The sequence below is a fragment of the Meriones unguiculatus genome, chromosome 5 (genome assembly GCF_030254825.1).
Source record: "Meriones unguiculatus strain TT.TT164.6M chromosome 5, Bangor_MerUng_6.1, whole genome shotgun sequence".
NCBI classification, from domain to species: domain Eukaryota; kingdom Metazoa; phylum Chordata; class Mammalia; order Rodentia; family Muridae; genus Meriones; species Meriones unguiculatus.
The window spans coordinates 123,197,818-123,222,452 of NC_083353.1; the positions used below are offsets into that span (position 1 = coordinate 123,197,818).

Below are 24,635 nucleotides of genomic sequence, written 5' to 3' on the forward strand. Positions count from 1 at the left end.
CAGCACACGAGCAAGTGCCACTGCTGGTGGGTTCACAGGGCCATCTCAGACATCAGTGTGATGCCGCTTTGCACTGAGTTAGAATGTGGAATGGGTAAGCCCTGGTATCCATGATGCCCTGTTCTAGGCTCCTGGATGTGTCCCTTACACTACCAGCCTCCAGTTAGTACTGACCCAATGCGAGACCCTCTGTAAGGGTGCGTGCAGCCTCCAAATGCACTTCATTAAACCCAGCAAGAGCCACACATCAGCCTAGCAATCTGTGAGTTTACCGCTGTACAGCCCCTGCCGGTAGAGAGCAGGGTAAAAAACGTGGAGGAGAGGATATCTTATCTCCGGAGCAAGGGGAGAGGCATCAACAGACAGACATGGTCTTCGGAGGGTCACCACCAAGCTTGCCTCTAACACGGAGCATGTGGGCACTAGGGATTCTGTCTTTTCTTTTATGGAAACCTTCTCTCCTAAGCAGGCCCAAGAATCACACGGTACCACGCTCAAAGTCCTTAGTTTGAGAACTCCCTACTCTGCCAAGGGCTGAGCCAATCCACTACATTCCAAGATGATAAAGTGGAAATTTTTCTAGACAACAGGCATTTGAATTTTATAAGATATAAAGGGCACTGTTTACAGGAATGGTGCTTAATCTCAAAAACAACTGTTTAAACCTCAGGGAAGCCCAGGGCTGCCAGGAGCCATCATGATCCCCGCCCTGAAGGAAACAGGAGAAATCCTGCAAGTGACTACATCAGAGAGAAAATTCAATGCCTCCAGCTAACCCAAGACCAAGTACCTGAAATTTATAATGTGAAAAAGAGAGAAATTATCAGTCTACTAATGTAAGTGCAAAAGACAAGCACATCAGTAGCTACCACGCCCCAAGCCTATCTGGCTGGCCTTGCAAACCTTAGGAGGACTCAAATCACAGGAATTTACTCTCAGAAAATAAGTGTGTTTCTGCTGTTTCCTGCAATAGAGCTGGGAGACGGGAGCCAGGCATGGTGGTGCTCACCTTTAATCCCAGCACTTGGGAGGCAGAGGCGGGTGGATCTCTCTGAGCTCAGGATCAGCCTGCTCTACACAGCGAGTTCCAGAGGGCATTGGATCCTCCAGAGCTGGAGTTCCAGGCAGTTGTGAGCTGCCCAGGGTGGCTGCTGAGGATCGAACTCACGCCCTCTGGAAGAGCAGAGACTGCTATTAATATCTACAATAAAATCTTCTCCTCAACCATGGGGGCAGCCGTGTCCTTGTTTTTAACGTTCAGTGACCATACAGCATGAACTTAGCATTTTTAAACGTTACTGTAAGGGACCGCTCTGAGGAGCTATCTTTTCTTCTGAGCAACTCTAGAGTGTGGCAGCCTAGGACAGTGTTCTGAAAGATAATCCCTGTGCTGTCAGGAAATTTGAGAGAAGAAGGTTTGTGTTAAGACTCACAGGGTGTGTGTGTGTGTGTGTGTGTGTGTGACCAAAGTCAGTGTGACTACCAATTCCTGCCCCCCCCCAATTTACAATGCTAGCTGATTCATGTCACTCCTGCTGGAAGCAAAAGTGCCACAGTGGAAGCACTAATTTAAGAGTGTAGGACTTAATTGAGATTTTTAATTAAATTTAATTTTTATTTAATTTATAAATTTAATTAATTGATTAATTATTAATAAGTTTAATCAACTTAACTTTAATTAAAAGGCACTCACAGGGCCACAGTGGCTGAGCCACTCAGTGTGGCCAGAGTGCGGACACTAACAAAGCCTAGCCGTCAGCGTGGTGCTAGGTCAATTCTGACCAAACATCCGATTTGAAGAGCAGAACTCTGGGTGAAAGTCAAGCTATTTCCAGCAAGTCCATGGCTGACTAAGAGGAAAAGTGCCGTCCTCTGACTCACTCGCCCACTTCCTGAAACACCCAGTGTTTTTCTTGGAAGGGAATCTGCACCAGTGCCATGCCCATCCAGTTCTGATCAGAGCATAAAAAACCTAGCACAAAGTGGCCGAAAGACACGAACTCCCCAGAGCAGAGAGCATCCCATAAATAGGTAATGCCTAGTCCTAACAGTGAAGACTTTCAAACAAACGCAAATGACCAAGGGATATGACAGAGGGCACATTGCCTAGTCCTCGCCTGTGTCCCTTTTTGTGACGTATTTCTCACCGATAAAGAAAAGCCCATACAGTTTTTACCACCAAAACTAAATAATGCTTTTGGCTCAAAAAGATTTCTTCAGACATACACACCTGACTATCTGTCTCTCTCTCTGCCTACATGTGTGTGTCTGTGTCTGTGTGTGTGTGTGTGTGTATGTGTGTGTGTGTGTGTGTGTGTGAAGGGAAAATAGGTTTTCAACAGGCCTGGAGTTCAAGCGCTCAGAGCTGCCCAGCCAGGCAGCTCAAGTGATCCACTGATCCCCACCTCCCCAAGGCTGGGATTACAAGCACTCACCACACCCAGCTAGTTTTAACATTGGTTCTTGGCATCAAACTGAGGTCCCTGCAAGCACTTTGCCAAATGAGCTGTCTCTTCACACTCCAGAACATTTGCCTTTATTCACTAAGCAATTGTTTACTCCTCTCTGAATCAGCTGTGTGGTATTAACATGTAAGAGCCATTTACAAAAATAACAACAACAAAGTTGTGTTGAATCCACAGATGTGCCAAACGTTGCTATGAATTCTTTGCATGTGTCAATACGGTTGATAATCACAAACCCTCTGAAGTGGCATGTACTATTATCTCTATTGACAGGAAACTGAGGCACACAGTAAGAAACTACCTGATCCACCATCGCACTGGCTGGACACAGACACAGACTTCATCATAGATCAATCAAAGTTCAAGCTCTTGGTCCCCATGTTCTGTCCTGGTCTATGAGCCTTGCCTTTTAGGACAGCTAAGCTGCTAAGAGTATGCCCACCTCCAACACGCATACAATTACACATGCACAGAGATGTCCTCAACCCTTGTTTACATAAAACAAGCCTAGATACACTGGTCTTTCTCACGCGTTCATCTAAAAAGCCCTGAGTGACTTTTCTATCAGTTGGAGGCGGGCGCTTGTGGAATGCTTCATTGTGCAGCCAGGCGGACATCAGCCTCGCTTGTTTGTGAGTTTCAAATATTGGCAATGGCCCACAGATCTATTAAAAACACGAACACGATCCTGTCCTCCACAGAGCCCTTGGGGAAGAGAAATACACATAACATTTCCGTCTTCAAAATAACAAGCAATTATACAGGATCGTGCTGTTTGTTTCCTCTTGAGTAATCCATGCTGGAAGGAGTTCAAACGTCTGAGTCCTCTAGAACTTCACTTTCAGCGAGAAAAACCATCCCAGAAGTCAGCTGTATCTGTGACAAGTTCACAGGAGCTGGCTTCAATCTTACATGATTATGTATTTATAGTTTGAAAGAAGTGAAAAGAGCATCCAAGGAGGAGAGGCAGAGAAAGTGCTCTGAAATATGCCGCGGCACCGTGACCTTCAGATGAACAGGGAGCAAGTAGTGAAACAGGCGCCAATTTATCCCCAGTGGAGACTAAGGAAAGGCTTATTCCCAGTCGGAGTCACTCAATATGTAAATGTATACTTGGCAGCCAGCGTGCCTGGTGTGATTTTAGGGCCAGCAGAGTGTCACCCTGTTTCCTTAAAACATATCAATTACCCAAGCTGAGTAGATGCAAATCTACTCATGGAAATGAATTTGCTCTTTCAAGTTAAACATTTTCGTCCCCAGGAACTGCTATTAAGCCATAAATGCTCCTGAGAGCAATAATATATTATGCCATAAACATGTAAGTAAGAATTATCAGATAAATTCGCCAGAATAGGAGGACTCTAGGGGGTTGAACGCCTAGGAAGACAGGGTCCCCAGAAACAGAAGAAATATGCTCCCAACAGATGCAGTAGTGAGCTACTGAAGAAAAAAAAATGACTGTTTAATATTCTCAACTACATCTAGCAGCTAAATCCTGCTGCCAATGCAAAAGGATAGCAGCTTATGCACGGAATGATTAGTTACTGGAGGGAAACATACTACGTGGCACCTGAAGCCATCTTATTTGGGAGAAATGTAAGGCCTGCAAGGTGTGCCCTGCGTGACGGCACACGGCACAAACATGATTCAACCACTGCCTGCAGGAACACCAGGGTTGGCACAGCACACAGGCAAACAGGTGAGTGCAACATGGGTCAGAAAATGCTGTCACTGTCATACCAGCAACATCTATGGAAACTGTCTACCCGGGGCAGGTGAACACCTAGAGGACGCGAGAGTAGAGCCAGTGTTGGAAGACCCAGAGGTGTGCCCACTGGCAGAGATGTGGGCACACTCAGGCCACCCCAGGCACGTTCCAAACATGGCAGATGCTTTATTCAGTGTGTCTGTGATGGCGACAGAGAGCAGAAAGAGGGGAGAAAAGCCTGATGACAGATCCCGAGGGCCCTTGTGGAGCATCTGGAAATGTTAAGTCCAACAGCAAGTATCTATTTATTTATTACTAGTATTTAAGAAAATAACTGTGGGAGTATTTGGGAGTGGTAGCTGTTTCGGGTGCTCAGAAGTCACTTATTTTGAGATAATTTTATCTGATTCTTTCATTTCGGCAGGAGCATCTCAACTACACTCTACTCTTCTGTGTTATTTTTCAAAAGCTCACCTATGCCATTCCCATAGTGACAGATCGATTATTAACTACCCCCTCAGACTCTGGTCACGGGGCCCAGGGAGATGACTCAAGCCTCTAAAGCACTGGCAGTGCAAGCGTGAAGTCCTGATCAGATTCCCAGCGCCCTTGTAACACCTGGATGCGGTTGTGTATGCCTGTGACCCCAGTGCTGAGTGAGCAAACACAGGTGAGGCCCTGAGTTCACTGGCCTCAGAAGGAGGGAGAGAAGTAGAGAGGGAGGGGGGAGGAAGGAAGTAAGGAAGGGAGGGAGGGAGGGAGGAAGGAAGGAAGGAAGGAAGGAAGGAAGGAAGGAAGGAAGGAAGGAAGGAAAAGAAACCAGAGAGTACCTGCCTTCTGCGTTCCATATGCATGCACACACTTAATGCTCAGACAAACATGTTCCTATCCTATCAAGGCACATGAGAATAACAGCGACCCCATACATGGTGGCACATTCCTGCAATCCCAGGGCTCAAAAGGCTGAGGCAGGAGGATGGCTCTAGTTTGAGGGGCGCATAATGAGTTCACGTTAGGCTGGAAGTGTGTAGCTCAATCCTGTCCCCAAAAAGAACTAAAGCAATTGAATAAAAGGAAAACTATGAATAAGTTCTTTCTTTTGTCTCAGAATGCTTTTTTCTTTTCTTATAAATTAACCCCCCTCCTCTTTTTCCTTTTTTGCAAAGCTGCATTTACCCTCCATTTTGTGGCAAATATCTTTTAAAACAGTCCCTCCTGTGTCTGCCACAGTCCTATTGCACAGACTTGGGAAACACGCAACCGTCTTGTCCTTTTTGACAAAATCCTCAGTGCATCTGAGCCTACAGATGGAAATCACTATGAAACCATCCTAACCGCGCTTATGCTTGCTTCTGAAAAGATAAGTAGCCCGATGACTGCATTTTCATGTTAGTCATCTCTGCTCACCGTTGCTGTCTGGTTGTCAGGGCACCTGGGACAATGGGTTCTGGTATCACACTCATCCTGGCTCCGGTCTGTTCCCGACAATATAATGATGCCAATGCCAGTTCAGTCTCAGAGCAGATCCAGATCCACCCAGATCGCTCCCCACTTGGTTTCCTGCCTTTTCCAAGCCTCCTGTCCCCGGGTCAAACTCTGCTCAAGACCTTTTTAAAAAGCTACGAAGGCTTAGGCAGCTACTGCAAGCACCTCATGCAGCCTCCCACAACTGTCATCATCTCGGGTAAAAGAAAGGGTGGTCTGGCATCCGAGAATGGGGGCAGTGTCCTCTGGGCAATACCTGGACTTGGGGTTGAGCCGGGACTCCCCAGAAAATGTCTGCTTATTCTTGTTCTTTCAATAAGCCTTGCTGAAGGTTTGCCCCTTCGTGGCGGGCCTGTATGGTCAACAGCGGATGTGCGATGAAAAGCAGAAATGGGATCACCGTCCTCAGAACTCAGAGCCGTGGGGATGATTCCGGTCGCATCTTCTCAGCCACACCTGGTCTCCTGGAGAACTATCCACCCTGTCCACAACAGTCACCCCTTCGGCTCTGGCGCCCTAACTCCTGTGTCTCGGCTTGAAATCCAGGCTCTCCTTGTAAAGCTTTCCCTGACTACAGTCTCTCCTACGTCACATGTTCCTAGCACCCTAAAGTTGTCTTCTTACACCTCACAGTTAAACACATGGGGCTATACATTCTCAGTATCTGCTTTTCAAAAATAACCATGTGCCTCACTTTTGATTGCACTGGAACATTTTTTAAACTTTATTATTTTTATTTTGTGTGAATGGGTACTTGCCTGCATGGATATCTGTCAACGATGTGTGTGTCTGGAACACACAGAGGCCAGAAGGTGTCAGGTGTCAGGCCCCTGGAACTGGAGTTTACAGGGATTTGGGAGCTGCCATGTGGGTGCTGGGAACTCAGGTCTGATGCTCTTAACCACTGAGCCATCTCTCCTGCCATGATTTTATTCTATTTTTCACATCGAGGATTTTAAGTCTCATCTTTCTTATAGGTGAATAATATCTTACTTTTCAATGAGTTGTAAATTTTATATCATAGTTTCTTTATACATCTTTTCACACCATACCAAAAACATTCCTTAGTATGCATATTTTAATAAAATTTCACAATTCTCTAGCAACATGCTGACTGTATACCTTGATGTTTTAAAAAAAAAATATTAGAGACCCAAGGTAAAATGAACACCAGTGTCCATACTTGCTCATGCAGTTTAAAATCAGAATTTTAAAGTCCAAGCTCATTTTAACAAACTTCCTCCATTGCTATTGCATGTACACTTTCCTGTTAAATGCAATATTTTAAGCATGTTTGGCGCTCTGATGAGCTGTGTTTCTTCATTTGTACTATGGCTGAAATACTTGCAGAGGGCAACAGAAAGGGAAAAGACACAAACTCCACAGAAAATCTCATGCTGGAAGTATGAATTCCTCTCTGTGTGTGGGAGAGGGAGATGTCTGAGAATGTGTCCCTTTGTGTGTGTGACGGAAACACTCCCGAAAGCGAATACCCCGCAACTGTTTCGCTTCATCGGGAGCTGACAAACATTCTCTACAATTTGGGTTGTAAATGTCTCAGGTTTTGCCAGTCTGTGCTGTCTCCATCAATATTCTTCTTTTTGTTTTAGTTTTTTGGTATTTCATAACCTACTTAAAATGGAAAATAAAATGAACAATAAATTAAAAGAAAAATAAATCCAGAAGTGGTAGCATCTGCCTATACTCTCAGCTCTTGGGAAGTGGAGGCAGGAGAATCAGGAGTTCTAGGCCATCCTCACTACATACTAAGACTGAGGCCAGCCTGCTCATCTACCAGCCATCCCCAGAAAGTCAGCAGCATTCTTAGCCTATAGAAAGAAAACGGGCACTGGCTGGTTTTCATTGACTCTTTAGGTTCACATATGTCAGTCAATCCTACCCTTTCTTTTATCATTACACCATTTCAATCAATACCCAAACAGTGATACCCAGCTTTGAGAGATGCCAACTAAGCCCTGTCCATGTGTGAGGCCCTGTGAGACAGCTCACTACCTAGAAAAATAAATACACCTTCCATGCTGTCAAGCCCAGCCACAGGCCAGAGAGACAGCTCGGGGGTGAAAGTGCCTCCAAGGCTGAGACCCCAGTCAAATCACCAGAACCTGCCTGACGGAAGGAGAGAACCAACTCCTGCAAGTGGTCCTCTGACCTCAGCACACACAAGCAGTGGGGGGGAGGGGAGCTGAAGAGATGGCTCAGAGATTAAGAGCACTTGCTGTTCCTGCAGAGGACCCGGGTTCTGTTCTCAGCGCCCATCTTAGGTGACTCACAACCACCTGTAAGTACAGTTCCAGGAGACTCGGTGCCTGCTGACCTCCACGGCTGTTTGCACTCACATACCGACCATGAGGGAAGTGCGTAGGAATGATTTGCTCTGGGGCAGTCACTGGGGGACCCAGTATGAAGACTGAGCCCATTGTTTATTCCCTTCTGTAGGCTTCATACATCACAGTAGGCTGCACTTCACTCATTCATTCATTTATTCATTCATTCATTCGTTTATTACTCAGGTGTTTGCCTACATGTATGTATGCCAACCACATGTGTGCAGTACCCATAGAAGCCCACAGAGGGCGTCAGGTTCCCTGGAACTGGAGCTCCAGAGGGCTGTCAATCATCTGTGATTGGAAATGAACTCAGTTCTTAAGTAAGAGCAGTGAGAGATCATAGTTGCTGAGCCATCTCTCCAACCATTCAAAATAAAATCTTTCTTTAATGATAAATTAACCTTGGCCATTGTAACATTTTTACTTTATAAACATTTTAGGTTTTGTTTTGTTTTTGTTGTTGGTGGTATGTATTTATTTATTTATTTATTTATTTATTTATTTATTTATTTATTTGCTTTCTGGCTCCTTTGTACTAACATTTACCCTAAAACACACTATAGCTTTATAAAAGTGGTCCTTTGCAGCCATATTCTATAAGCTTTACCCTATTTTATTTTTTTACTTTTTTAATATCTTTTACTAAAAACCCTGGTGTGGGAGGGGGGTAAAGTATCAGCATCACTCTTCTGTCCTTCATATCTTCTCCCCTTAAATGTCTTAATGGACAGAACAGGCATGGGACTGCCTTCCCCATGAGGACAGCACCTTCATCTATGTCTGTCCTGAGGACCTGCCTGAGGCTGCCTTACTGTTAACGCTTTTTATGCACATATAAAGAAAAGGCGAGCCCTCCATAGCGATGCGAGGGGTATAATAGGGAGATTCAGAGAGCAGTGACAGTCATTTGATCAAGTACCATGGTTTCTATGACATCATCTACGCTGTACTGTTTATTTAGAGATTTATTTTGTTTCTTGGTTTGGGGGTTGTCTTTTGTTTTTGTTGTTTTGTCTTTTGAGACAAAGTCTTGCCACTTGGCCCAGGCTGGCCTCAAATCTTTGGCAATCCTCCTACCACAGCCTCATCAGTGCTGGGGTTCTGGGAGAGCACCACCACACCTGGCTGGACTGGACTTGTATATGATTGGCAGGGCATCGGGCTTGCTCACAGCACTGTCACCACAGCGTCTGAGCTCCAGGTTGTCCTGGGACCAGATGACAGGAACTTTCAGCCCCGCCGTAATCTTCCGGGGCCATAACTGTGTGCGTGACACATGCCTGGACACACACAGCCCTGGGTGGCCCTGCCCGTGTCCCCCGCACCTGCTTGCTCTCCCCTCTGATTTTCTGAGTCTCATACCAATCCAAACTTGAGCCCAGTTTCTGTGGGTGGGCTCTGGTCCCCCCTCCACACCCTGACACTGGGGGTTGCCATCCTGTCAAGATTCTTGCTTTAAAGGAAGCCCCAGGCTCTCACCTCTCACCTTGAAGGTGGTGTTTGTGATGCCATCTTCTCCCGGGTTCACATTCCAACACAATGCTTTCTTCTTGCTTACACTTTCATTCACTGCCACTTCCCAACTGTAACTTTTTTTTTTTTTTAACTTTTTACATGTAAGCCTCTGGGAGAACTCAAGATCGGGTGTTAGGATCAGTGCCAGTTCTTGCTCTGACCGATGAGGTCAGTCATGCCACCCAGGGCACAGGATATGACAACAGAGAGGTTATTAATGTATAACCTGCACAGTGCATATGATAATATAGGAATTAATATGTAACCCTAAGGTCACACTAGAAATTAATATGTAAGCACTCCAAGGGCCCACGGAGATCTCCACACTGGCGTCACCTGACTGGGGACCAGCCCTGTCCTTTATGAGCTACGGACCTTGGTCAAGTCAAATATCCCTGCTGCTGCCGACAGAGCTCCCCCCCCCCACCATCAGCATGCTTTCCTAGCTGAGACGGACGGTGCCCTCCAACTGGGGCCTGAAAAAACCTTCCTTAGGTTGTGTCTCCTGGTATTTTGTCATAGCTACAAACCCACGATGCCCATCACGTGGGACCAAACCCCATTTCAGCATAACTAACTTCATTTCTTTCCAGGGTAAATTCAATGGAGATGCTTTGTGAGCCGCATCTGTGGCCAGTGCTCGCACAGCCCAAGTGATTTCTCAATTCCTGGTCTTTATCGAGAAAGAGGCCCGAGGCAGCACACGCCAAGGTCTGAAGCAATCCACAAGTGCTGCTTCAGCTGCCTCAGCTCTAACTCAGAAGGCCGCTGTGATTGCTTAAGAGCAAAATGAGTGCTTTGCACATGCAAGAGTCCTTGCAGTATTCCGTTTAGTATCTAAGGTCTAGAGGCAGCGGGGGAGAAATCAGACCAAACCACCTACAGCCCATCAGAGTAACAGAGAGGGAGAGGACTCAGCTGTTTAAAGTCAGTCAACACGGAAGGAGTGAAACGTCAGAGTATACATGAAGATGAACACACCATAAGGCACAGTAAGAAAATGGAAAAGCGCACGACATTATCCTCAATCGTGGGAGGTAAGACCAGGAGAAATCCAACAACAGTGGTCCGCAGACCTTAAGAAAGCGCTGAATCCTAGTTAGGAATGACGGGCTTTGAGTAAGAAGAATGAGGCAGGGGGCGGGAGATACAATAAAGAAAATAAAAACAGGCAGTCACAAAGGACAGATGGCCTCGCAGTCCATGATCTTTGCACGGTGGGAAGTGGGAAACTCAGACAGCTTTCCCTCTGAACTGCGGGGTAAACTGAGGTGGGGCAGACAAAAGCAGGGCTATATTTCAGGGATCTGGGCTAGAGTGGTGGGAGAGCTTTCCAACCCCAAGCTCTGGCTCCATGTGGATCACTGCTGATGGATGCTGATATGACACTTGACCTGGCCAACTATATGAAAGTGTGAACCATGTGAACTAGATAAATGGGTGTTGCCTGTGGGAAGCTTTCTGTTTTCCTTTTAAGAAAACAATGGCAGAAAGTAATGGCTATAACAGAGAGTAGTAATCGTACTACAAGTTACTTACATACAAACGTTAGCAAAGTTAACATCGTTATGATTACATCTAAACATGCGACACCTGTACTTGTGTTGTCTGTGTTTCTGCATGTCTATACACGCGAATATGAGTGTGTACATACAGCACACACGTGCTTGTCAAAAAACAGTCTCCAATGGTCCTCGTGCCCTCCACCTGTTGTTTGAGACAGGACGCCTGTCACGTCACCAGGTAGGCCAGGCTGGCTTCTGAGATCCTCCTGTCTCTGCCTCCCATCTTGTACTGACAGGATTTTAGACTTGTGTTGCCACGGCCAATTTTGCACGTGGGCAAACTCAAATCCTCACACTTGTCATGCAAGCATTTAATCAACTGAGCCATCTTCCCAGCTCCCCGCTACGCCCTTTTAATAATTAAGAAAATGGACAGCCATGTTCTTACACCAAAGCCTTCATAGACCAATGCTGACGTTTAATAGTGAGTGAAGATGAGACACTCATGTGCCATTCTAATATCACTAATCACAGAATGACGTGAGCTTACAAATCACTCTGACAGTTTAGAATATTGCAATTAAAACTACCACAAGTTCGGTCTGACCAGATTTCTAAATCTAGCTAACACGAGATTCTATACGCACACAGCTCAAAGGTCAACCCCTAAGTTCTTGCTTGTTCAATTAAACAATTTAAAACATGGAACAAAGGAACACGGTGCATGTGTGGGGAAATGCCACCTTGAAACCATTCACATGTGCGCTAACACACACACACACACACAGTAAACGAGACAGAGGGGGTTGGGGGAGAAGCGCTGAAAGAACGGCTTAGCAATCGAGATCACATACTGCTCCTGATAAGGACAAGGCTGGTTCCCAGAATCCACAACCAACAACTCACAGCCAACTGTACCCCCAGTTCCAGTGGGCCCAACACTCTCTTCTGGCCTCCGCAGACACTACAGTCATATGCACAAATACACACATATGCCCAAACCACACACAGACACATATACATGATTAAAAATTAAACGTTTTAAAAAGATTTTAATGCTACATAGTCATTGAACTAAATCGGACATTTTCTTTAGAGTAAATGGTCACGGGGACTTTTCACGGCAGCCCAGTGAGGCGACTGTGTGTTGTCAAAATGTGAGAAATTACGCCAACTCCCACATGTATGTTCAAGAGCTGAGCGTGGCACTGAATACCTGTGATCCCAGCACCAGGAAGGCTGAGCCAGGCAAACCCCTGAAGCTCCCTGGACAGCCAGCCTAGCCAAATCCATAAGTCCCAGGCCAGAGAGAGGACCTGTCTCAAAAAAAACAAGATGGATGGCACCTCGAGGAAATGACGACCTACACTGTCTGACCTTCATGCGTGCACACACACACACACACACACACACACACACACACACACACACAAGCCTTTATGCTCATCTCCTTTGTTATAACCCTACCATCTCCTTATTCAACCCAGCAAACAATTATATACAGTTCTTTGTCACTGCACTCCAAGACAGGCCTCAGCCCTTTATTAAACTTTACGCTGACCTCGGTGAATGTGTGACAAAGCAACTGAGGGGAAAACCTAAAAGGAGACTTCTCTATACAATTTACTTCAGAATTGCTTACCTAGAAAGGAGACGAAACAGATTAGTCATGTATCTGGGTATCTCTTCTAACACCCAATTTACTTAAGAAAAATTGAAAAATGGCTTCCATATTGAGCTGCTAAAAAAACAGAGACTTCTGTTCAAACTATTCCAGGTACAACATGTACACACACACACACACACACACACACGTATCCTCCTACCAATAAGGAGGAGGCTGGGTCAAAGAACAAAATGTTTTACATTCCTTTCTCAGAGAACACATGGAGTTTGAAGTCCACGAGACACTGACATCTTGCCTTGGAATTTGGACAAAAGTTTATAGCTGAGATAAAAATAAGCCAGACCATAAACAGCTCCATGAACCTCACCTCTTTCTGCTCCTAACAGGCTGTGTGTTGCTGGAGGGTCATGTGAGGAAAGACTGGATCGTCAACCCTCTTTTTGGTATATAAATGACAGACACTTCACGGGAGAATAAGCACACATGAGAATGCTGCTCAAAAGCGCGTCGCTCAGGGGATGAGGGTATAGTTCAGTGGGTAAAGTACTTGCCAAGCAAGCATGAAGAGCTGAATTGCACGCCTAACACCCCTGTAGAAAGCCAGAGGCGGCCGTGTATGTCTGTCCTCACAGGGCTTAAGAGACAGAGACAGACAGATCTCTGGAGCAGACTGGCCAGGCAGCCTAACAGAGATTCAGATTTCAGATTCGGTGAGAGCCGCTGTCCCCTAAAGCAAGATACCAGATAGGAATCTCTCGTGTACATTTGCAGCCATATGTGTATACACGCATAGCTGTGCACACACAGGCTCACTATATCCATACAACACACATACACACACATACTATGGCTCAAACTGAGGAATACGGAGTCCCCCTCCACAGGAGTCACTCAGGCAGACACTGACTTTACCCTCTGTCCAGGATACACGGGCTCCTGTTTCCTCTTACATAGTATCCATCCTAGTGTTGTATTTAACTTCTGGTAACAGAGCAAGAAGAAAATGTTTCCTTTCTAATCAGATTAAGTGTGACAATCCAATAAGAACCTCAAAAAAATAAATAAATAAAAGGCATACAGAGGCCTCTATACACTGATAGTCTTGCCTGTCACTAAACTCAAAGTTAATACTAAAATATCAAAATTATAAGCTTAAATATTTTAAAGATAGTCTCTCCTTTACAGCACCCACTAATTGACTACTTAAACATTTACAAGTTCCATTAATACACGGGGATTTAAAAAACAAAAACTTTAAGCACACATATCCAACTACAGTGTCTGTCCCAAGTAAAATGTTTACATAGAAATTTGGCCGTGTTCAGTCTGTAGGCTCAGAGCCAACAACAACCTACGGAGGTTAAATTGGAGTAATAAGCAAATTTTCACGGTACCGCTAACGCCGCACAAATAATTCAATGCAGTTAATATTTGCAGGATAATCAAGGTGTTTTGCATGTAAGAGTCATTTTATGTCAGTAGGTTCCCAACTATTTATAGTCCTCTGATCCCTGCTTAGCTATGAGATGAGCTGAGCATGGAGATTACCGTCCTAAGCACCAAGACTCACAAGAAGAAAGGTCCTTAAATCCCCAAGCCTGTAAGCCAGGGAGGGAGAGGGCAAGGGGAGTGTGGACACTAAGGTATCCCAAGATTTATCACATTTAGAAGCCACTAAGAATGTCAAAGGGGACTTAAAAAGAAAACCTGTTAAAGGACCTACTTGGCCTAAAAACAATACTACCTTTCAAGGTCTACAAACATCTTCTGTAATAATTATGCCTTTGAGAGCCCTCCTTAGCAAAGAAAATATTCCCAACCTCCAACTCACCCTCCTTAACTGTCCAGGCAAAACTCCTCCAGGCGCTCTTCGAGGCAGCAGTGGGAGAGCATCGGCGTGTCTGGCGACCTTTGGTTCATACACAGAGAGGGTGGGACTCTGCTTGGGTTTCGGTATTCCGCTACACTCAACAAAGTTTCTCCTCTGGACACGCTTAGGCTTTCGCTAAGACTTCCTCCTCTTTTTAATAAGGAAATGGCTATGGCTACGGGCAGAAAGCCCTTGTCCAAGGTGGGGAGGCTGACAAAACAGCAGACAACAATGGGAAGCACTGATGGAGAAGAATCGCTCTGTGTTCTATATTAGTCGTTACTGTGGACACTTCCATGCCGAAGAGGCAGGGTCTAAGGAACCGGGTGTTAATGAGTAACCCAAGGGCAGGAGCAGCAACATGGTGTTACAGGAGCTAATGGAGGAGGCTCTGCACCAGGAGCATCGGAAAACAGATGCAGGTGTAACAGGCAAATACAGAGCTGGAGATCCAGCTAAATGGCTAAGAGCGCCTCCTGCTCCTGCAGAGGACCTGGATGCAGTTCCCGGTGCCCAGATCCTGAGGCTCTCAGCTGCCTGTAACTCCAGCTTCGGGGGCTCTGACACCCCCTTCAGGCCTCCTCAGGGACTGCACTCACACATGCAAACCCACACTCAGACATACTAACTAAAAATAAAATATTTCCTTAAGAGTAGGCATGCGGCTTTACTTATGTCAAAGAAAATCATCTGGCGCCAAACCTAAGCTAGATCTGATGGCCAAAGTGGTGCACACAGAGCAAAAGCTGTCAGCTGTGCCTGTGGGGAGACGCAGTGGGGCCACGTAAGAACATTCAAGTCTGCATGCCGACTGCTTCTGAAGGAAACACTTACTCAAGGGAGTAAGACGATTCCGGATTTCTGCCCTTACTTTCCCTCCATACAGGAAACAGCCTGCTCTGCTACACACAGTGGCCCTGGTGCCCCGCAGGCCGGGGAGGTGACTCAGCCAGCAAAGCCCTCGCTGGGCAAGCATGGGGAGTTTACTTAGTCCCCAGGATCAACATTTTAAAAGCCAGGCAGCCAGATAGATGGCTCAGCAGTTAAGAGCGCTGTCTGCACTTCCAGGGGACCCAGTTTTGGTTCCCAGCACCAACACGTTGGTTCATAACCATTTGTATCTCCAGTTCCAGGTGACCCAATTCCCTCTGCCGGCCTCTGAGGACACCGGGCATGCATGGGGTGCACATACATGCGTGTAGGCAAAACACTCATACACATTAAAATAAGTAATAAACAAACAAACCTTTTACATTTCTTAAGTCAGGTATGGCATTATGCAGCTGTAACCCCAGCATAAGGCAAGTGGGACAGGCACAATCTTGGGGGTCCCAGGAGCCACCGGAGCCAAACCAGCTACATCCAGATCCATTAGAGACTCCACCTCAGAAAGCGCAGTGAGTCTCAACTGAGGAGCATCACCCCAGTTGACCTGTCGTTTCCACACATACATGTGCCCAGACCAACCCCCTACAGACATATACACATATGCCCAGAAAGTGAAAAGTAAATAAATAGATATGGCTGGCACGTGCAACATAAAGTTAGGGCTAAGGCCCTAGAGCAAGAGCCATACTGAGGTTCTGTGATCACAGTCAAACTATGGTGGGAAGACGGGAAACATCCTCCACTGTCTTTGTAGTGTTTCATGGGTGTTTGTCTCTTAGGATATGGGGGAGAAGGCAGAGAAATACTACATTCAGCCTGTGGTGTGAGCATTTTAAAGTGGAAAACTTATGGGTATGAGATGACAAAGCTAGTAAATTATGACTCCCCATGTAAAAAAATGATCCATGAGAAAATGAGTCCCGGTCTGTTCCCCAAAAGCAAATAGGAAACCAAAGAAAATAACCCAGCATAAATAAGCATGCATGCATAGGCAGAAAAAACAAACTGACTCAGAGTCAAACAACAGTCACCAGTGACTTGCACAAAATTTATAAAGGTAAATAAATGAGATAAAATTATCTACTATGCTTGAGCATTGACAGATAAGCTCAGAAAACTATTTAACATTCACCTCATTTATTAATATGAAGATTTAACATTAGAATAAAATTACTAAAAATACGGAAGAAGAAAACAGTAATGTATAAAGAAAAAGGAAAAAATAGGGTTTATTTACAGAAGATTTGTTTGCATAAAGAACAGAACATTTTGCTCCCGTTTTTCTGCAGATTTGACCTTGAAAGCAACGATCAAGGCTACAGCTGAGCTGACTGGAATTGCCTGCTGCCTTCTATACTGCTTCCATCACCTCCCAGCTCCTGCCTACTCTGCCTCTGTTGCTTCACTCCTAGAAGTTGCCTCGTGGCCAGTTTTTTGTACCATTCTTACAAAAAGAAAAAGATGGAGTGGAAACAGACAAGCTTCTAAGGTTTCCATTTTGGAAAGGATTTATTCCCCAGAAGCTGCAGGCTGCCTGCACACAGCTTGTCAGCCATCAAGATAGGTTGTCGTAAGGAACATGAAGACATGGTCCCTTCTCCTGAATGAGGACAGTGTTAAGGAGCCATCCCAGCTCTGTAGCTCCACATGGGGTCAGATCTGATCGTAACTATATCCCACAGGATTGATCTCAAGGGCCCTTCCGGATAAACTTCCCACACATTCACATCTGTCTCAAAGTCTGTCGGGGGGAACACAAACTGCAACAGAGGGGCTGCGGGGACAAATAACGTAAATGCAGAGAGAGACAGGAGCAATCATGAGAGTCTTGAAAGCAATGTGGAGAGTAACAGAAGGCACCAGCATTGTGTCTTCGGTGAGAACAATGCACTCAGTATGGTCGACAACGGCAAAATCCCAGCCTAACATCACGAAGCACCAACGTACTGAATTCCAACCCGACATTCTCAAGATACCGTCTCACAGGCCCTTCTGTCTGTCAAATGCCGAAAAGAAATGGGACCGGAGGTTAAGTGGCTCAGTGATTAAGAGTGTTTGTTGCTCTTGCAGAGGACCTGAGTTCTGTTCCCAAACCCCACGTCCCAGCAGGCAACTCCCACTCCAGTGCATCCAACACCTTCTGGTCTCCATGGGAACCTAAACACAAATGTACACACAAAAACACACAGAGACATACACATTTAAAAAAATAAAATAGTAATATTTAAAAATGTTTCCGATGACAAATGGGCAGACTCCTAATTATAACTCACGATCAGTCCACTGCTGTTGAAGTGACAGAATGCTGGTGCACTTTACGCCTCTGAGTCAGCAGGAAGTAGGTAGAGATTTTTCAGTGAAGGCGGATGACGGTGGTATATAGCCGTCATTGTCCTGAACACTAATAAAAACCTCCGATGGCCTCGCCTCTGTGTGCTCAGAAGGCTATGTCCTAGGCAAATCTAAGGAAGGCTCATGGGTACTTACCGATTTCCTCACCTCTCTAGAAAGAAACCATTCAGCAGAAGTCAACGTATGCAGTATTATGTAGTTATCCAAAACGACAGGAGGCCAATTAGAACCGATGTGAAGATTGCCAAGCAGAAGGGGCAGACAATATGACCCCCTGCCCTTCGGAATTGTAAGCACAGTATCCTTTCCTTGGGGTTTGGTCCTAGTTAATCATCTGCCCCTCATCACCTCCTCCCCTCACGCACACTACCTGCTTTGTCTTCTCAAAGACAACCTACCCAGTCTGTAAGGCGGCCCAGAATAAAGCACTTGCCAAGTCTGGCCACCTCAGTCTGATTCCCCAGAACTTACAGGGTACAGAGAGAACACTGTCTCCTGCAAGAGGCCCTCTGATCTCCACTTACATGCCATGACACACAGACATACACACTCATGCACACACAAAGTATGTATGTACATGCACACACAAAGTAAAATGTAGTTACAAAAACCTTCTAATTCTCTCCACACATCAAAACCCCTTCTGATGTGAGTAAGAAATGAAGGCACTAATAAAATGAGAGAACATAAAAGAAGTTTGGGGAGAAAGTCTCATCCTATATTATGAACTTTCAATGACATACAAACTACCTAAGTTGACCTGAGTGAAATGACCAATCAAATGCCATTTATCTGAAGATAGATATCCAACACAATCTACAATTGGAGAGAATTATTTCCAACCAGGGATATACTACAGACACGAAAAAGGACAAACATGTACGGTATATAAATGAGAAGAAGAATATAAAAAGAATAGACAAGTCACAATGGCTCTGGTGCTAGTGTTTGGTCCTAGAACCTGTAGTTAAGGTCAGGGCCATGTTTATACATATTAATACATACACTCCTTTAGGAAAACTGTTAGGTCAGTAATCCACACATTGTTTAGAAGAGTAGAATCATAATTAAATCTTTGTCTAGAGAAAGCATGAGACAATGCAATGAAAACCTTGAGGAAGCTGAACTGCAAAGTTATGTAAGAGAATGTAGGTAAACCCAATGGCAATTTGGCCTAAAACTGGTCCGGTTAAAGAATACATATGGGGAAATACAGTATAAAGTTGCATAAGGATTTTAAAAGTCACGTTCAACCTTGGAACCACTGGACAACTACAGCGATATAAGATCTCATCTAGAAATTTTAACCAGAAACCCAACAACTCTTTTAAGGAGTGAAAATGGAGGAGTAAAGCAATGCCTTGCTCCTGGCTGTGTCCCATGACAGGTCAGAAAGTCAAGGCTTAGCACCAAACAGGGCAGCAGTCACATCAGCAATCTGCAACCTTGGTAAAGTGGGGGTACCCTCTCCCAGGCCCCACTCCTCTCAGAAATTTTCCTAATTCAAATTTAAAAGCAGAAGATCAGCTCCGTTAGAGTTTGTGATAAAAAATGTAGTAATTAGTGAGTTTACACTTTTCAATTAAAAAAAAAAAAAACACCTATAATTTCCAAGGGAAAAATGAAAAACCGAATAGTCAGAAAACCCAATGCTGAAGGAGGAAAAATCTTAAGGAGAACATGCATAAATTCACCTCACAAATGGTCAAACAATCCTCTTCATAGACTTTCCCATTTCAGCCGAGAATTTACATTTAAACAGACTCTGATGAAACAGGCCACATAAAAGGGACTTCTGAGAGGAGGAAAATGAAAGCTTTGAGGACACAGTATCCCAGTTTGCCTGCCCGTTAACATTTTCTTTAAATACTCCTCCGTTCACCGGACACAGAGGACAGTCCTGTCCCTGTAGCTGACTCAGGGATGAACATCAAAAAGAACCACAGAACACTCCATGTTAGAGCACGTTGAAAATGATGGGTTAAGTGTATCATTTCAGCACAATGATAAAATCTTTTAAACGATGATAGATGTTTCCACCTTAGCTCATTAAAATCCTAAGTACTTTGAGGTCCTAAACCACATTCTATAAACTGAAGGCATCGCGTACAGGGTTAATCAATCCTGGAGTATTTTGCCTCAGCTCTTATCTAGTCAGAAAGATATTATATTAGCTGTATACGCTTTTGTCTACAATTATGTGCTCTATAGGACTGGGAGGGAAGTGGGGGAAGAAGAAAGAGAAGGCCAGATAGTGAGTACAAAAAAGGCCTGTGAGTGCTGGTCGAGTTATCTTAGGGAAAAAAAAGAAGGCAAAGTGCCCAAGCTTAATTTCAAACCGCAGACTAACTGAAGTACTGCAAAATATCATTATGTAGCTATATTTTTTTTAACAAGCTAATACAGTGTGCATGGTCTTAGAAAATTAAGCCAGCCGGTGTTGCAATGAACAGAACGGAATGCCGGCTTTCAGAGTAACAGTCTAGAAAAGGCTGTGTCAACAGAGATGATACAACTGAAGCTGTCCTTTGAAAACGAGCCTGTCATTAGCTTTGCACATCAAGCCGCCCCTGACACGTGTGTGTTTGCTAATACATAAAGGGTCAGAGAGGGCCTGCCTCAGAGAAGTGAGGCCAGTGGCACAAAAGCACTGCCATCTGACAGAAGACAGGACACTCGAGGGTTGAAAAGTGGCCAGACTTCTCTGCATTCCACCCCACCACATTTGCCCAGGCAGCAGAATGTAGTTACAGCCTCTGGCTGGAAACTCTTACAATGAAGGCTCACCATCAATTGGCAAAATATTAAATGTTGTCTTCAAGTGTATTTTGGGGAAGATAAAATGGTGATTCTTCCACCCAACTGTTGATCTTGGTTAGCTTGCAGACCCAAGACCTTACGTTAATCCTTTTTATTCAGTGTTGTTTATGTATGTATGTGTATGAGCTCATGTTTGAGGCAGCCATGGGTCAGTGTCAGGTGTCCTTGTCGATCCTTCTCCACTTGTTTTTAAAGACAGGGTCTCTCCCCGAAACTGGAGCGAACCCATTCTGCTAGTTTAACCAGCCAGGGAGCCCAGGACCTTCCTGACTGCACTTGTACGCAGTGCGTAGATTATCTGGCTTTTTATCTGGATACTAGGGATTCGAACCCAGTTCCTCAGGCTTGTGTGGCAAGTTCTTTACCACATGAGCCATCTCCTCAGCCCCTATAATTAGCATTCTAATACCATTGCCTAATTCCTTTGTGTGCCTGACTGGTGTGTGTGTGTGTGTGTGTGTGTGTGTGTAGAAAACATACACAATAAGGCTTTATCAGGTGATGGTTTCATACTTTCAAGAGAGCCATGGGCTTGGAACCTAAACCTGCCTCTCCAATTTAGCGTCACGTAACATCACAATAATCATTACTGTAGGCACTGTAATAGAGTGGTAAAGAACTCAGGTTTGTGGCCAAAGACAGGTTCAAATCCCAAGTCTGCTACTTATGTCGGCCACATTACTTCACCGGACTACTTGCTTGTGACGACTCTATCTTCTGCCCAGAGACTGAGTGGACTAACACAGTGAGAAGCGATCCAAAGTGCCTGATTGGTGCGATGAATGGTAGACTGACAAATACCACACAGCTCTGCATCCCTGCTCCTCAGCTTGGGTGGTAATCAGGGTCAAAGGAGGCAATCTATACCGTAACTCCTCCTCCCTTCAGGGTGGCGGTGGACACAGGGGTCACAGCATCTGCTTACCATGCACAAGGAGGGCATTCTACAGTAAAAACATCTGCCTAGCATGAGCAAGTCCCTGGAATCTAGGTTTAGTACCACACACACACACACACACACACAGAGGGTTGGGGAGAGGGAGAGAGAGGGGAGAACAGACAGAGAGAAAGAGGAAAGGAGGAAGGGAGGTGAGAGAGACAACTACTTCTGAATCAAAGGCTTTTCAGATTTGTCCAGGCTTCTAACGTTTTTCTCCTCACAGCTCTTCACTCACTTTGTCCCAGCTCAGCCTCCTTGGGTGTATGCTCATCTCCGCCTAGAACTCTATTTCTCTGTCCTTGGACACGTCTTATTCTCTAAGGCCACTTCTGGCCTCTTCAGATACCAGGAACACACATGGTGCACACAGATACGCTCACACACATTAAATAAAATAAATAAATCTAAAGGAAAAGAAAAACCAATATTGTCCTTTGAATGAAGTCTCAGATAGGATCATCTGTAGAAGATTTCTATATCAATGACTGTTACGGTCTTTATTTTTTTGTTCAAAGCTTTATTATTCTTCTTTTACATGTACGAGTTTTCTGCCTGCATGTCTTTGTACCGGGGGTGTACAGTACCAGCAGAGACCAGAAGAGGGCGACAGATCCTCTGGTAGTGGAGTGATAGATGGTTGTGAGCTGCCATGTGGGTGCTGGGAATCAAACCCACGTTCTGTAGAAGAGCAGTCAGTGGTCTTAACGCTGAGTCATCTCTTCAGCCATACTGTCATTTATTTCTTATTCTGGTCTTTGTTGACTTAATGGGAATATTTTATAATTTCAAATCAAAATACTAAATTAGTCACCCAATATTCAGGCTTATGAACTTTCAGAATTTGATATCAGCAATTTTGTATTATAGTAATTTTTAAATGCCACCAAAACATTTCATTGATATTATCTTTAGGTAAATGCAAGATTTAGAGTCTTAAAGATTAGGTAAGAAAGAACAAGTTTGCTTTCTTGAAAATAAATAAGTTTTGTCAAAGTTGTCTGTGTCTTTAAATAATAATATAGGCATTAATCCAAATCAGCGATGAATCTATTTTAAAACATGGTTGCCCGCTGCTACAGTGTAAGTGCTTATTAAATAGCCACTCTGGGTGGATTTTAAAGAAGCTTTTTCTTTGGTTCATACATATGTGTGCACAACACCCACACAACTCTCTTGGCAACAGTCCACTCTGCAAGGCAGTGTGTTTATAGACAGCGCAGTATCTGAAAGAATGCAGATTGCCTCATTTTTTGAAAACCTATCAATCTTCTAAGTTGTTTTCTCCAAAGGCTTAAAAATAGCAGAAATGGGTGAAAATAATCACTCTCCAGTTCACTTTCAGTCATTCTGACTCGTGAGAGTGAAATGAAGTCACCATCCATAGATGACCACCCAGAACTCGGGATTCTCTTAGCAAGTGGTTTTTTAAATTTACTTGGAAGCAAATACGATTCTCCATTCCAGTAAGATGTGCTGTCCTCACAGAATAAATGGACATAAGGTGGCAGATCTCCTCCGCTGGGTATTTAAGCCAGTTTCCGTCCATCTATGGAGACTTTCAGAGACAGAGGGGTCAAGGACACCAGGAGAACACAGCCCACAGAATCCACTAAGCAGGGCTCATATGCCTCACAGAGACGGAAGTGGCAATCATGGAGCCTGCATGGGTTTGCATATGTACTCTGCATATACCTTATGGCTGCACTCCTGGGTGTTCTTGTGGGACTCCTAATAGTAAAAGTGTGTGTGGGGGGGGGTGTCTTTGACTCTGTTGCTTGCTTTTGGGACCCTTTTCCTCATACTAAATTGCCTCATCCAGCCTTGACTTCAGAGTTTGTACCTTACTGAAACGTGTTATGTAGAGATCAGTTAGTAACCCTGGGAGGCCTGCTCTTTTCTGAAGGGAAATGGAGGAGCAATGGATCTGGGGAAGAGGAAAGGTGGTGGGGGTATGGGGAAGAGTGGAGGGAGGGGAGGCTGCAGTCAGGCGTAGAGGAATGTTAAATCAGAACATGGCTGCTCTGGCAAGAGATCACATCCAAAGGACCTTCTAGGTATGTGTGATCCAGCTGAAATACAAACATACTTTTAATCCAAAAGACAGAGGCAAGCAGATCTGAGTTCAAGGCCAGCCTAGTACAGAGCAAGTTTCAGGTGTAGAGGTACACACCTTTAATTCCAAACAATGAAGGTAAAGTTAGTTTGTAGAAGGAAACACCCATGTTTGAAAATGTCTAACTGAGTGAAAGAAACAGTGACAGATCAGAGAAAGGCTTGACAAACTAGGTACACCCAACTCTCAGAAGAGAGGGGAAAGGGAAGCTACTTAAGGGGCAATGAGAAAGAGAGGCAGCAGTTTCACTGGAAGAGGAATAGAGAGACAGGCTGCAAAGAAAGAACTCAGGTGAGGACTGAATGAGCCAGGGAATGAGAAAGAGCAAGAAGATTAGAAAAGATTGCCAGAGTTAGTTTGGGCCCAAGCTGAGCAATTCAGAGGTCCAGAGAAAGGCCAGCCTGAATAAGTCAGCTGGCAGAGAAGTTTGAGCTAGAACAGCTGAGCTGAAGCAGCCAGCCCAGAGATCAGTAGGAACAAGTAAGGGCGAGCTTATTAAGCAGTAGTTCTCAGAGGCTAAAAAAATTCTAGGCTTAGAATGTTTCATTAGAAACATGTTAGACTGTTCGGAGGCTAGAAGCTGCCAGGACTAGGCCTAGGTTAGCAGAAGGAGGCAGTAAGCCTCCAAGACAACAATTACCTCAGAAGGATAAAAGTTCTTGTTACAGTCAGGAAGTATTAACAATAAGAATAAACAAACGACCAAACAAAAGTCTCAAAGGGTTCGAGAAAAGCTGTTGCATGCGTGGGCACACATCTTGTAGTATACACAGCACTATCCGCTCTATTGTTTGTGAAAGTGTGTGTGTGTGTGTGTGTGTGTGTGTCTGTGTCTGTGTCTGTGCATGCGCACTTGAGAGCATGTGTGTTGACGCATTGCCCTGCTAGGCAGTTCTTCAACACTGAGCTACCTCTCAATCCCCACATTCCAGTTATTCTTAGCACTCTTACACTTAGCCTTATCAAAGGTTACAAAGTAGGGCTGCTACGCGACAGCCT

The 24,635-nt window shown here is 44.8% G+C and overlaps 1 protein-coding gene across 6 annotated transcripts in view; it reads right to left on the reverse strand.

Annotated features, from left to right (window-relative positions):
- Positions 1 to 24,635, reverse strand: part of Eps8 (epidermal growth factor receptor pathway substrate 8) — a 167,165-nt gene that overhangs the window by 81,284 nt on the left and 61,246 nt on the right. The window contains exon 1 of one of the 6 annotated variants that reach the window (XM_060384325.1): positions 14,485 to 14,629. The exons of the other annotated variants lie outside the window; for them this stretch is intronic. The gene's annotated coding sequence lies outside the window, so the exon portion shown is untranslated. Of the gene's footprint in view, positions 1 to 14,484; positions 14,630 to 24,635 lie in introns of those variants that run through there. 6 annotated transcript variants of the gene reach the window in all.